Genomic DNA, 14,690 nt, shown 5'->3' with positions numbered 1-14,690 from the left:
TTAAATCTCAAGCTCAAGAGTTTTTGATTTCCAGTCCTGGTCCTCCCCTCACAAAAATGTATGATTCCAAACTTTACTCAAAAATATTTTAATCAGTCGAAAGGATGCAGTTTCTTTTTTAATTTTTCAATATCGGTCTCTAAGTATTGTAACATTTAGTACTCAAAATGTTTAGTAAAGTTTTATTACACTGCTGATATGAAATTCTAAGTAAAATAGTGTTGACCCTGATTTGCCAGCACATTACACAGCAGCAGATCTTTATGCTGTTTGCAGTTGAAGTTTTAATTTTATTAAAAAATAAAATAACTATGCTGAGATGAAAACCATCTTTAAATTTAATATGTGAAGATCTTAATTTTCAACGTGAACAATATATTTTCATTCAATAATACTACGAGGTTACAATTTTTCATAATTTACCAGTTGGCTGGGGGGCATCAGTTTTCATGAGGTACTAATTTTCATCAATTTTGTGGTTGCTATAAACCATAAATTTGAAGACACAAGAATTTTTTAAAAATATTTATTGAAAACAATGAGACCTCTTTTTCAGTCCATGCATTAAATACATATGAACATGGCATTTGTCTCAGAACCATGAAAACTGACACCTGCAAAAATATATTTATTTAAACATATCGGTGTATTGTAATCTAATCAAAGGAAACTGGATGCCAGTATATTGTAGTCTCATCAAAAGAAACTAGATAATTTCGATTCAGGTGCTTGAAAAGAAGAGAATAAACTTTGGAATCACAAAAATGGTCATTATGCTTTTAAATTCTGTAGTTGTCATTTTTTGTTAAAGTCTGCATTCAGAAGGCTATAGCTTTCCAGAACAAATCTTATGCATTGAAGCAGTTTTCTTTTGCTTCTTTTATTTGACAGAAATGGACGGTGTTTTGGAGATTAAGATCCCACAGAATTATTGGAAGAATAATATAAATCCATGTAACTTGGTATGAAGAATGACAAGGTCTCTCTGTTGCCTTTGAAGATAGATAACAGTAGTTGGAGAAAAAAATATACTCAAATATTAATGATAAGGCTTGAAAAAGACATAAGTTTAGATCAGGTTTAACATTACAATTTAAAAAGCAACAAGTGTTACAGGTCTAAATTAGTCAAAAGCTCAAACCCTTTGCTGCTTGTGAGAAATATTTTTTATACAGTCTTGAAAGGCAGACAATATGGACTGGAATGGTATTTACACAGATAATTATTTTTTATGAGCCCTATTTTGCTGTTTTTATGAATTGAAACCATTAATGCAGCTTGCACTTGCCAATTGCATTTTGTAAGTATTGTTTGTAATTATAGATATTTTTGTATGGGAACATTTTATTATATTGTCAAGAACTTGTAAACTTAATTGAGTAATCAAAGTAAGCATACAAATATGTATCAATATTACTTTAGGTTTTCATGGTAAATAATTATCCATTAGCTTCCTTAACTTAGTCATTTTAGTTTTTGAATACTTTGTATTGTATACTGCCTGTTGCAGCCATTTCTTCCATTTACCAGATTATCCATTGGTTTGCAAATGCTAGAAATGATATGGAATAATTTTTGTTTAGTTTTGAAGGCAGTCTTCTGTATTTGTTTGGATGAACAGATGTGGGAGAAATTATTGCAAAGCATTGAATAATATTGTCTATTAGACATAAAAGCTCAATTCATAGTTTTTACCACACTTGGCATCAGTGTTAAGGTTGTGCATTAGCTTGCTTACTCTGACACCGTTTTATGTACAGTCATGAAATGGTGTAGCTTGCATGCTTCAGTGATCGTGTTAGGTTTTTGCATCCAGATCAGTTTCTCTGACACTGTTGTATATAAAGTCATGATACTGAATGAGTGTATTCATATTGGAGGATACCACTAACCATAGATGTAGGTTGTAGTGATCTACTGGATGAGTGTATTCATCTTGAAGAATACTACTTTACTTATTACATGCAAAAGTTGGTCATAATGGCCTACATTTCATGGTGTAATGATTACATTAAGTCTTTTAATATTTAGTTTCTCAGACACTGTTGTATGTACGGTCATAAAACTTGATCAGTATAACATCATTAAGGATACTTCTTGCTGTAGGCTAAAGTAGGTCACATTGCACTTGTTTTTAATTAAACCATGGCAGAGACAGTGAGTTATAGTATTCCTTAGAATTTTGGTTTGAAAAAATCTTGCGAAATTTAATAAAATCTGATAATCCCCTATTCCAGCAAGTAGGAGACAGAATGGTGTAATTAAGTCATTTTCATATAGATAAGTGAGTGGTACATAATTCTTAATTAAATGCAAATTTATCAACAAATTAAGGCAAGTTTATTTAATAGTTATTCATAGTGAACACACATCCAAGAGTAAACCAAAAAAGTAAACTGTTTATTTACATATCCCCAGCTTTAAATTGAAAATATTTTGGTTAGATAGGGAATGTGTTAATGGAAATGGATCATCTTTGCAGTTTTGCTTTTTCTTTCCATTCAAGGTTTTCTAAAAGCATCTTTTGATATGAAACAATGTACTTAAAAATACTTTTCTTTATATTCATATACTTGGATAGCCTTTGCTTTTTATTCTATACTCTACGCTTCTGCAGATAATAATAATTTTTTTGGCTAGTCATTGGTGTTACAAAGTTGTCTTGCACATGTGGGCATTGAATACAGTGACACGTTATGTCAGAAAATTGAACATCCTTGTATAATTTAAAAAGTTCACTTCATTTGCCAGTAGCTTCTTATGGGTCAGTGGTTCTTTCTGGGGTTTTCCCGGATTCTTCTTCCACCATTTACACTGGCCGCCATGTATAGCCTATCTTGTGCTGAACAATGGCATTAAATCCTACAACAACAACATTTTTTTTTTAAAGCATGTATTCCAGGGAGTACTTGTGATATATGTCACCTTCTATTGATTTTTGTTTTCTTTATTGTGAAGGCTCTTTTTGGTTTGGTTTTTGTGGGTTTAATGCCACTTTGTAACCTATAATAAACTATACATGTCGATCAGTATAATAATATCTCAGGAAAACCCTGGGAAGAACCACTGACCCACAGAAAGCTACTGACAACCTTTCTTAAAAACCCACATTGGCCAAGCCTGAGACTTGAACCCACATGAGTTATAGTGGGAAGATGGCAGTGTGCATTCCAACCCACTTGTATCTTTTTTCTGGGATCACCCTAATTGTTGTTCTAATTTTCTACACTTGTGTGTGTGTGTGTGTGTGTGTGTATATATATATATATATATATATATATATATATATATATATATATATATATAAGTGAATGTATCACAGCACCTTTACATATATGTTTTAAATTGCACCAATCAACAGACAAGGACATAAGTTTGGGTTTTCTTTCATGTAGCTTAACACCTGTATCTACTACATACCAATTCCTTGAAAGCAATAATTTGTATTCCTGCACCTGTAGAAAATAGAGGATCTCAAAGAGGGCATGATGTTCATGATGGTTCTTCGATCTGAATGCAGTGAATCTTCATTTCTCTGTCAAATATTTTACCTGATCACATTGCATCCATGAAAGATAATTAAAAAAAACTGTCTTTATCTCATATAGACCAAGTTAAGCAGCTCCTACAGGTTATATTTTTTGCATGTACTTATTTATTTATTGTCCTCATTAGAAAGATGACAGCAAGAAGTGTAAATGATTTAAGGTGTTAGAGGATGGACACGAGATGTATCTACACTTCAGTTGCTCAGGGGCACATTTAGTCAGAAGTAATTGGCCCAGTGCCTTGAACAAGCAATGCAGTGGCCACAAAAACAAGTGTGCTCCAATGCATTGGAGTAAGCATTTCTAAACATAAACCTGACATTCAGATCCTGGATTAGTCTCATGTGGGATGTTGAGATGTGCTCTGCACTCTCCATAAAGTCCCAGAAACAGTTCGAGAAGTTACTGTATCCATGAATACAGAAGATACCACAGGTGATTCAAATCAAGCCTTGAAATTGTATTTGAACAAAATGACTCAGAAGACTTTGTTGTACATGTGTCATTGAGTATAAATTATGATTGTGTATTGCAATCTCTCTGAGGATAAGCAAACCACCCTGCCAGTGAGCTGTGAGGACTCACAAGTAGGACCACACAGATGGGACACAATGGCATGCAATCAGATATCACCCTGAGGCATGAGGGCATGTAATCACATATCACACTGCCTATGAAGCATTAGGGTTTACAGATTTTGTAACCTGCCTATGAAGCAAGAATGTACATGTATCAATTTCCCTGTCTGTGCATGAAAATATTAAGGAACAAGCTGGGCATGAAGATTTACAATTTGACTGATATGGTTGACCTATCTGCAGCAGGCATGTCATCTTTTGTACACCATTCCAACTGCTGACCAACTGGATCGGCTGTACATATGAGCTATGTATGATTACAGTAGTCAAGAGTCAGTTCTTTCAGACTGGTGATCCATCTTGCTGTTTACATCTTCTGGTAGTACTGGTTTCTTATACCAAACAGACCATACAGTCGCCAGCTGGCAGACCAATTGACCAGACTGACCATGGTTATGAAATTCATAGCAAACTGACATCACTTATGGCATCGTCTGACTTAGCAAAACTGGCATTCTATAATGCTATCACTGCTGATGACATATCCATGGGCATAATAATGAAAACTGATGATGATACTTCATTATCATTTCCTTATGTACGGCTGTATCATTGGACTCGTGATGTATTGTAGGAGAACAACCCCCACATTGATAAAGGGGATAAAATGGAAATTGCTGGAACATGTCTTACCTTACTTTCCTTATAATGTGGTTAATAATCAATCAAGTCAGAGAAGTTCCATCTCAACATTTTTGGTTTGGAGCTCTTAACACATATCATCTTTTTCCCAAATGCATCAAAAGTATCACTCATGCTTTGCGGAATACGTCAACTAAGAAGACCTTCAGTGAGCTTCCAATACCCTTTCAATTGCCTGTGATGTAATGTGAATATACACGTTCCCTCCATAATTTTTGATTATGAAGATAATTAACAAATGAGGGGCACTGTCTGCAAATCATTTGATTGCCTCACATGGATCAAACATACTGGATCAATGATCTGCTTTATTTAGTGATAGACATACCCAGACAAGTCGTACTGACCTCCACTCCTTGCAAGCAGTCAAGACTGTCACTATTCTTTCCATGTCTAGAGACGTTATTCCATTACACCTGGTTCTTTTCAGGGATGTTCTGATTGAAAAGAAGTATGGAGCTTCGGTCATGGAGAAGATTAAAACTGCTGAAGAACCTTCACTTTGAGGAAATACAAGGGGAAATCAAGTGTTGTCAATGACTGGCGTCACTTCCATGTCACACCAATCTCAGCACCCATTCCTTGAAGGCGTACTTCTTTCTCTTTCTCCTTTAAGACAAGAAGCCAGGGATTCTGTTCAGTGATCATGTTCAAACTTCAGGGAAGAGATGACGTTGGTAGGACAAGGAAATTTTTGTCTTGCAGTTCAATTTTGAAATATCCAAACTATATTCACTCATATTATTTGCAAATGGACTCTTTCCTGGCTTTGACTCATCTAAGTTGGGACTACCTTCCTCCATCTCACTGAGGCAGCTGTTGTATAAAACTTGCAACTTATGATAATGCTAGTTTAAAATGCAGTGGGTGAGCTACATACAGTATCCATAGATCTGAACTACATGCAGTTTTGTTCTGATGGTTTAGTCAGTCATATCGCTACGATGTCTGCAGGGTGGCAGTTTATAGTGATGTCTAGCACTGGGGCATCACGCCGGGCTGACCAGTCCTAACACTAACCTCTTAATGCTGAGCGCCAAGCAAGGCAGCTGTTAGTAACATTTTTGTAAGTTTTTATTATGACTCGGGGGTGGGGGGGGTCGAACCCACGACCTCCTGCATCCAAGGCGGACGCTCTAACCACTAGGCCACCAGAGCAGTTTCCATCATTCTAATAACACAATCTGGTTTCCTTTCTAAGAACAGGTTGCCATCATTCGTCAGCATTCAAATACCTATTCATTCCCTGTCCTTGACTGATCTGTAAAGAGAAGCAAAGCTACAAGATCCCCTCAGATGTTATTTGAGATGCACAAACAATATCTGCATCAGCAGCAAAATCTATTCCTGTTACTGAATCTCATTAGATTGGTGGTACCAGCACAGATATTGATGTCTCGCCATTTATGAAAACACAATCTTAGACTCAGACATGAATTTGCCATTTTTGCTGGATTCACCTGGGAAACTGTTGATGTTGAGACAGTATAATCAAGTGCAGAATACCACAGGGATCTCCAATTCAAGTGTATAAACAAATTGTCTATGGTTGTGCTAAACCAACTTTAAAAGTTCAATAGAACAACCATGCTTTTACTGGGTGACAGGTAGAGGTAGGATATTCAGCAGTTCCTCTTCATTTTACACATTCTCCTTAGATTAATGTGATCAAGTGGTATTTGGTTGAGAAAGCAAATCTTTTAGTAAATTTGACAGGAAGCAAATTTTTTAAAATAAATTTTGTTTCTCTGGCAGTACTTACCTGTTGACATTACTAAAAGTCTCTCCCACCCTTCCCTGCAATGTGAGCATCTTACAGGTTTTATGCAAGTGAAAACCAGTTACATATAGATATAATGATAGCCGCTATGCGGGTAGAAAGGGGAGTTAACCTGTAAGAGTTGCTTCCATTTGTATATGCAAAATATATTTTGAAAAATGTCTTTTCAGGAATGCTGGATATAGAAGTAACAGTATTCCTGGTGCTAATGTGATCAGAAAGTGTTATCAGGGAAACATAATTTGCTAAGAAATTTGCCTTATCACTTCATATCTCTCCTATGAATGGCAAGACATTGATATCTCTTTTATTGAAGGTCAGCTTTTGTAAGTTTCATCTTCAAGTTTTTTAAAAGTTGTATATATTTTGCATCAGTGCTAATGTTCAGCTGAAACTTTGCAATAATATTATTGTATACCTCAAGTTTGTGGCCTGATATACGTGGGTCTTCAGTGTCTCACCTGCATGCTGTATGTTGGCATATATATTAAGAGTCTGAATATTAAGAAATCCAGAAAATGTATTGCATATTTAATGTAACATTTATCTACATGGTCTTTAATGCAAGTTTTTTTTGTTATCTGAATGGGTCTTGCTTTTCTGTTGTATAAACGTTCAAAAATATTGAAAGCATCCAGTCACTGTAGTTGGGATAGCCCAGAGGCAAATTCTGAGAAATTGAAAAAGTGCAGTATGCAGAAATCATAAGTTGATCTTTTAAGTGACCCTTTTTCAGCAGCATGCTAATGTGTCAAAATAATGTAGCATGTTTAAGATTTAATACAAAAGCTTTTTTCCCTCAGTGTATCGTACAGAATTTTCATCATTTGCTCATCAGTGATTTGGGGAGCAATGTGCATAAATGATCTGTATGTAACCCTTTTACACCTTGATGTTTGGTGTGTTTATTGATATATCATAGCTAGATTGGAAATATATAGGTGTTCTACTGATGTCTGTTCATTGATATTTTTCAAATGCACTGAACCTTACCTCTGTAAATCCCAATTTATTTTGAATTCCATTCAGACTGTACAGATAACATTTTTTGGAAAGCTTCAAAGAGAGGGTACACAATAAATGCTAAACTGCATGTAAGTTCCTATCTTGAAACAAGGGAGAGAACTCATTGGATGTGGCATGTAAATACATCTTGGCCTAATAGCCTTGACTTGTCCCTGTATCGTTTCAAACTCATTTTTCTGCAGACTCTACATAAATAGTTGTGTCTATGAAGAACATGCATCCAACTGTAATGAGCCTAGATCCAAATATGTGACTGAATAATGTGATGATAGATCAAGTTCCAAGCTGTTCACAAGAAATCATGAGTAGAATAGTGTATATTATGTTAACTGTTGTGTTATTTAGTTAAAATATCCACATAATAATTGATATGTAACATTTATAATAACATATCATGATGTCACATGCAAAATTGTATTGACCAAAGCATTTATATGTATTTTAAAGTAATTCAGCTTTAGCAGGCATGTGCAATTGCAACTTCTTTAAATGATTTTAGTCTTTGCTTTCTTCATTTACTCTTATTAGATCCTCTAAGTAGACTTTGATCTGTTAACACATTATGTGATCTGGGACAGCACTGTTTTAATTATGGTGTGAATGGCTCATAATGAAATACAGCACAATTGATAAATTACTCTTTATGAATTTGATTTGTATTTTAGTTCTGTGGTTAGTTATCTTGTAACTATTTTTCTGTCCCTGGCAGTTTAGATTTTACTTCCAATGTTTCATTAATTTTAATTTGTCATAAGTATGCAGTTGTTACAGGGAGTTATTAAATTATGTACTTCATGGAGAAGCATATTTGCTTATTGACACCATCAGAATTGGATTTTTATATACAATACTGTCTGGCAGAAGGTTTCCATCTCCAATATTGAAGCAAAACGCAAACTGATTTCAACTGATTGACAAAAATAAAATAATACAATGCTTACCATTTGAAAAGAGGAAATTGTCACCAGAATATTCTGTCAAAATAATATTAATTTTGGACACAGGAGATACCACCCCCATGTTTTCCTGACTCACGATATGTTAGCCATGCCTATTCTGCACACAGCTTGGAAAAGATGTAATGTTTATCCATCGGGCTATAGAAATATAAACTGCAAAATTACTTTGGACTGTTTCTGTCAGCAGTTCAGTCGAGTAATTAGGTCAGGTGTATAGCTAGTTTTACAAAATGCAACGTAAAATGCCAATAAATGGCAAGACATATTAAGCAAAAAAAGTTAGTGAAGTTCAACATTTTATTAAAAAAAATAAGCTATTACATGGAAGAGAAACAACAATGAATAGGATGCAATGTATTTACAGCATCTTGTTGATTGGGAAAAATTGCTACAGAATTTAGAAACAGACTATATGCCAGGTAATTTCTTTAGAATTTATGTTCTAGCGGCAAGTTGACATGTTGGGTAGCAGACGATTTTGTATGTGTGGGACACTTTTTGCATTGGAAAGAAAAATGATGGATATTGAGAAAGAGAAACAAACAGATAAATGCCTATTTAAGAATGAAATGCATAAGACTTTGTGGATTCCTTTTTATCTTTACTCCCACGCTGTTATTTAAGGCCAGTAATCTTAGAATTCCAGCTTTTTTCCACAATAATCTTATTTCAAAAGTCAACCATCTGAACAAAAATGAAATCTTGTATCCATGCGAGTCACAATAGAACTACTAAGGCTTAGTGATATCACTAGCAGATTAAAAAAAGTTAAAAAATAATTTGAGCATTGGAAACAAGTTTACTGTTATCAGTCCAGTTTCCACATCTTAAAACAGCTTCATATCCGTTAACCTGAATAGTTTATCCAAGAAATGGAAAAAAATACAGGGTAATGAGGGTGTGAACTAAAGTCTTTTATCACATATTCTTGTGCAATTTTTTTTATCATTCTGCAGAAATTTATTGAATTAGTTCTGTTTCTAATGATATTTTGTTCAACAGTGAGGAAGTTGAATAAATTGATTTTATAACATTAAAAGCAGAGGTATGCAGAGTTCCATATATTACATTATTGATTTGAGCCCCACTTCCTTCAAACCAGGGTAATATAAACGTCCAAGGCATCAAGGCTTTTATGCTTATGTTTTGTGTTCATAATAGGGTTTCAGAACCCATTTACCTGTGTCTTTAATATTTCCCATATATTATATTATATTCATCATTAATGTACACAACACTCTGAAGAGCATAGACCTTGATATGTGACTGCATAATGCAGATCATAAAGTTTCATTGCTGTTTGATTGCTATCATAATTATAACAAAGTGTAGAAACTGTTCCTTTATTGCAGTAAATCTGGGTCTGCACTGTTTGGAGTTTAAAAATGGGCCACATGTTATACAGATACCACTTGTGAAAATCGCAAGTCTTCCAATTTACCTAATCCATTGGTATAAAAATGGACAAACTCAGCAATTCAGAAAACTGTCCTAATGTTTCATTGTGCAGTAAATATTGCACCTGTCTACTCAAGGTACTTGTTCCATCAGTACCATCAATGCTTATTCCCTCTCTAAGTGTTTTACACATGAGTATAATCTAATAGAACAGTTCCTTCAAGAGTATCTGGTGAAGTGACAGTAAGTGATTTTAGTTGTTCTTTCATTGTGAAATTTCCTTTTGCAGCAACCTGCATTTATGTTGGATTTATTTGTCCATGGCTGTCAACTTAAGTTTGTTTTTACTAACAGTTTGTATTTACAATTGCTATGTGGCATTAGCTAAAGTTAGATTTTCAGTCAGTATTGTTCAGTAATTCTAATGTTTTTTTTGTTGTTTTTTTTACTGTAGTTTAAGATCTTCATCCATTTTTCTACATTATTACACAAAACACGCTTCTTTGATCGGAATGTTCAGTTCAGTGTATAATTAATTTGAGCTGATTTGTGACCATTTTCATATCCCATATTTTCCCATGTTTGACCAAGTTTTGATATTGCACGATGCTCAGGTTGATAAGGGTTTTTGCTCTAAATGATAATAATGATTTCAATCAAAAAAATGTATAGGCACTGTTATGCTTGTGCATTGTGCAGGAGTAGACCTGAGTCTATTCTCAGTTAAGCAAACCATAAACATTGTTAGATATACTAATCTATGCCTAATATATGCCTAATAAGAGACTATAGATATACTAATCTATGCCTAATAAGAGACTGTAGATATACTAATCTATGCCTAATAAGAGACTATACTGATACTTTCTTCAACCAATAAAACCCGCTTATAGTCATTGTTTATCTAATAACACTTAACAGTATTATTGGCAGGTAATGTATTTATTTTATTAACTACCTTCATAAACGTTTGAAATTATCTTTGTTGCAGTTTTACTTTTTTTTGCTATTTTCATTTTTTGTTATTGTTTTTATTTGTGTAATTTGTGTACATTGAAAGTTATATTAATTTATCTTAATTTAGCATGCAGACTTTTGTAACATGTAGCATATTTTTGAACGTAACTATGTAGAATTGCTGATAATAACGTAATTGAAAAGAAATATATTCATGTTTGCATGGGGCACCAATTCCAATTGTCACCTTCAAGACCTGCAAGGATGACGCGGGGGAAAATGTTCTTGAGAGGTGAATTTATATTCTGTTTTTCTTTGTCAGTTTTTGGGTACTGATACAAAATGTCACTTTCCTAGTAATGTTCAGTTGCCCAAGCTAGGAATTATCATTCCCTCATATAATGCACCAGTAGATCAGGGTCTGTGTTGTTTGTTGTGCTGATTACTCTTAACAAACTGCATAAATCTAGATCTGTTGTGTATTATGCAATAGCAGATCTGGGTCTATGCAGTTGGACTTTACTTTTAAGTGAGCATACGTGGTAGTTGAATCTGGGATTAATATACCACTTAGTCCTTGCAGGATAATTGTTTCCTTTTTTGCTTGATTAATCATAGCTGTGTATCAGTACAGTAATCAGCAGAATCTAATTCTCAATAATCTATCTCATTTTGAGAATTATTTATGTACACATTGTTTGATAATGGATATATGAGTAAAATATCATAAATCATTTTTTTTCATTACATACTTCTCACAAAATAATAAAAAAAATATTTAAGGACTTTTTTTTGTTAGAAGCTTCAGTTTGATGCTTAAGTATTTGTCAAGTGATGATGTTAGTGCTTGTGTATTTTCATCTCAGCAAAATCAAAATGTTCAGCAACAGGAATAAGGAAAAAAATTATTAAAGTTCAGGGTTCATGATTGTTTTCCATTTTCTTTCTCTCTTTCGTTCTTTTCCTGCTATGTATGTTTTTACATACTTTATATACTTACATATAAGATTGATCCAACTGCAAACTACACACAGATCTGCCCTCACGGTCAGATCTGGGTTTAAGATTGTGTGGTTGAACCTGACTTCAATGGGAGTATACATGGTATATTCAGTGAGGTGTAAGGATTAATAATTTTCATTTTTTAAAATATTTAACAACTTATTCAAGGTTTAGGTATAAACCATACTGTTTATATGTCACTGTTCTTTGGATACAGTGTTCAGAATTTCTTTATTTTTGATGCAAAATCATGACTGTCTGATGAACATTAATTTTGCTTTTTCATACATGTTCTGTGTCATATGGTATATTTGGGTAGTGTTCAAATATTACAGATTATTTTTTGTGTCTAGTCTAAATATATGTGTATTTGTATCTATGCAGCTTAAAACAAAATATATTAATGGAGTCAGATTGATGTTAGAATAATATGTTGTCTTTTGTTAAAGTGATGTTCATGTATCTGCATGGAGAGTGATCATGTGACATTTAGAAATGACTTAGCATTTAGATATGCATGCTTTAGACATGAAATTACATGTTTGTTTTCAGGGGCCCTGAGTGGCCGAGTGGTCTAAAGTGCTCACCGTTACGGATCACTGCCATCTCACCTCTGTCTGCGTGAGTTCGAGTCTCAGCCTCGGCTAACGTTGGTACGTGAGAAAGCCTGCCAGTAGCTTCTCGTGGGTCGGTGGTTCTTCCCTGGGTTTTCTAGGGTTCTTCCTCCACCAATTATACTGGCCGCCATGTATAGCCTATCTTGTGCTGAAAAATGGCGTTAAACCCTACAACAACAACAACAGCAGGTTTGTTTTCGTTAGCATTCTCACACTTCATGAGTTGTTTGCAGATTTGTAAATACCTTTAAGTCTGTTATTGAAATAATATAAAATTATCACATTTTATCAATTTCTTTTCATCTTACATTTTTTAAACAGTTTTAATCAGGTTTTTATAGTTAGACACTGTTTACATTTTACAGAGCCAGAAAATAGAAAATGATAACTTTTTTCAGAATGTCTTAGAAATACAAGTGTTTAACTGTTTAATCATTCTGTACCAATGCTTCAAGCAAAGTATCTACAGTAAGTTCCCTCTATCTTGATAATTGATGTTGAGTTTCTTAAGTGCATAAAAACTTTACAAGACTTCTCAAAGGAAATATAAAAAAGTAACATAATAGTATAAAAGAATTGGTGATTTCTTGGTTGAATAATGAAACAATAAGTTATTTACATGGTTAATTTCCTTTTCACAATTTAACAAACCAGAATGCATTTTTAATTGAAGAGGAGTCATGTTAAAATGTATGTCTCTTTAAACTGTTAATACACTTTTTCCCAGATTTGTAACTCATTTAGTTAAATATGTTGTCTCACAGTCTCATGGTATGAACAGTTAACCCATTTTATCTCAGTCTCATGGTATGAACAGTTAAACCCGTTTTGTCTACATAGTTGCTTATCATTTAGATGTAGTAAAGGCTTGTATTATTCCGTAGATCTTAGTTACTTTTAACGTCTTTGTTTTGGTGATAATTTATGACAGTATTTTTTAACAGCTTACTTATTTACAGTCCATATATGTCAAGGGTTTACTGGTAGTTTACAATTTTGAATTGTTTTTAAAATACATTTTCGGATCAATATTAAGTTAGAAGTACATCCACTACCTTGGAAATCCATGGAATTCAAAACTGAAGAAAGAGGCTGATCACGTCTGCTTGCCAAGGTAGAAGTTAAATGAGAGGTGTCCCCATGGATAGAGGGATTAATGCCTTTCTCTCTCAACATCCACTTTCCTGAAAGATTGCTACAAAAAAAATTCTCAAACAGCAACCACTTTCTTCCTGTGTTGTTTTTTTCTGTGGCTAAATGGAAGAGATCATAAAACAGACCTTCTCTCAGGCCTGGTGACCTAAAGCCTAGTTTCCAAGAAGAGATTAGAAAATCTGGAAGGACCCCACCATCAGTGGATACCAAGAAAGAGAAGCCATCCTCCAAGCCATTTCCCTCCATGAGAACTCTATGTCCAAGTACTTGAGATGGCAAGACACAATGAGATAAGGATAGGTTTTGACCCAGATTGTCTCAGTGGCAGCCTCTTTCTTGCAGAAAATGACATCATGTTCCTGCTGACCTTTTGCAATATCCTGGTGGGAGGGAGAAGTCAGCAGGTTTTGGCCCTTTTAGGGACACTGATTACACACTAATCTCCTTGAGATAGATTTATTGTGAATGCTTTTCATTCATGGCAGGAGACCCTGTCTGAACAGGGTGTTCTTATTAAGTCCGACAACTCAGCTGTTGTAAGTTACATCAGAAGGCAAAGGGAAACGAAAGTCCCCAGACCTCAGCAGTACAACAGTTCAGAATTGATAAGCATCTCTGTAACAAAGCAGGTTGCTTGACTTTAACCCTTGGCACTCAAATGATCCGTTAGCTCAACTGTTGCTACTAAATCAAGCCACAAAGGCATAGCTACCATCTATTTTGTCTTCTGAGGGCTGGATTTGCAAATTAGTAATGTACTTCTGACATATTATGATCAAGTGAGAATTATTTTACTCTTAAAAATTAGTTCCCACAATTTGTATGGGGAGGGGTTGGGGTCATGACTGCCTGAGCAGAAGCTTGACAAAGTGATCACTTCTGTTTACATACACATGTACATCTTTTCATGCATACTCTAGATTAAGACCAATTTTTAGATTAAGCGCAATGTGTTGTTTTTTATAACC

Source organism: Sinohyriopsis cumingii, unplaced genomic scaffold (genome assembly GCF_028554795.1).
Source record: "Sinohyriopsis cumingii isolate HCF-2022 unplaced genomic scaffold, ASM2855479v2 utg001831l, whole genome shotgun sequence".
Taxonomy (NCBI): domain Eukaryota; kingdom Metazoa; phylum Mollusca; class Bivalvia; order Unionida; family Unionidae; genus Sinohyriopsis; species Sinohyriopsis cumingii.
Note: the sequence above shows the minus strand (reverse complement) of the source record.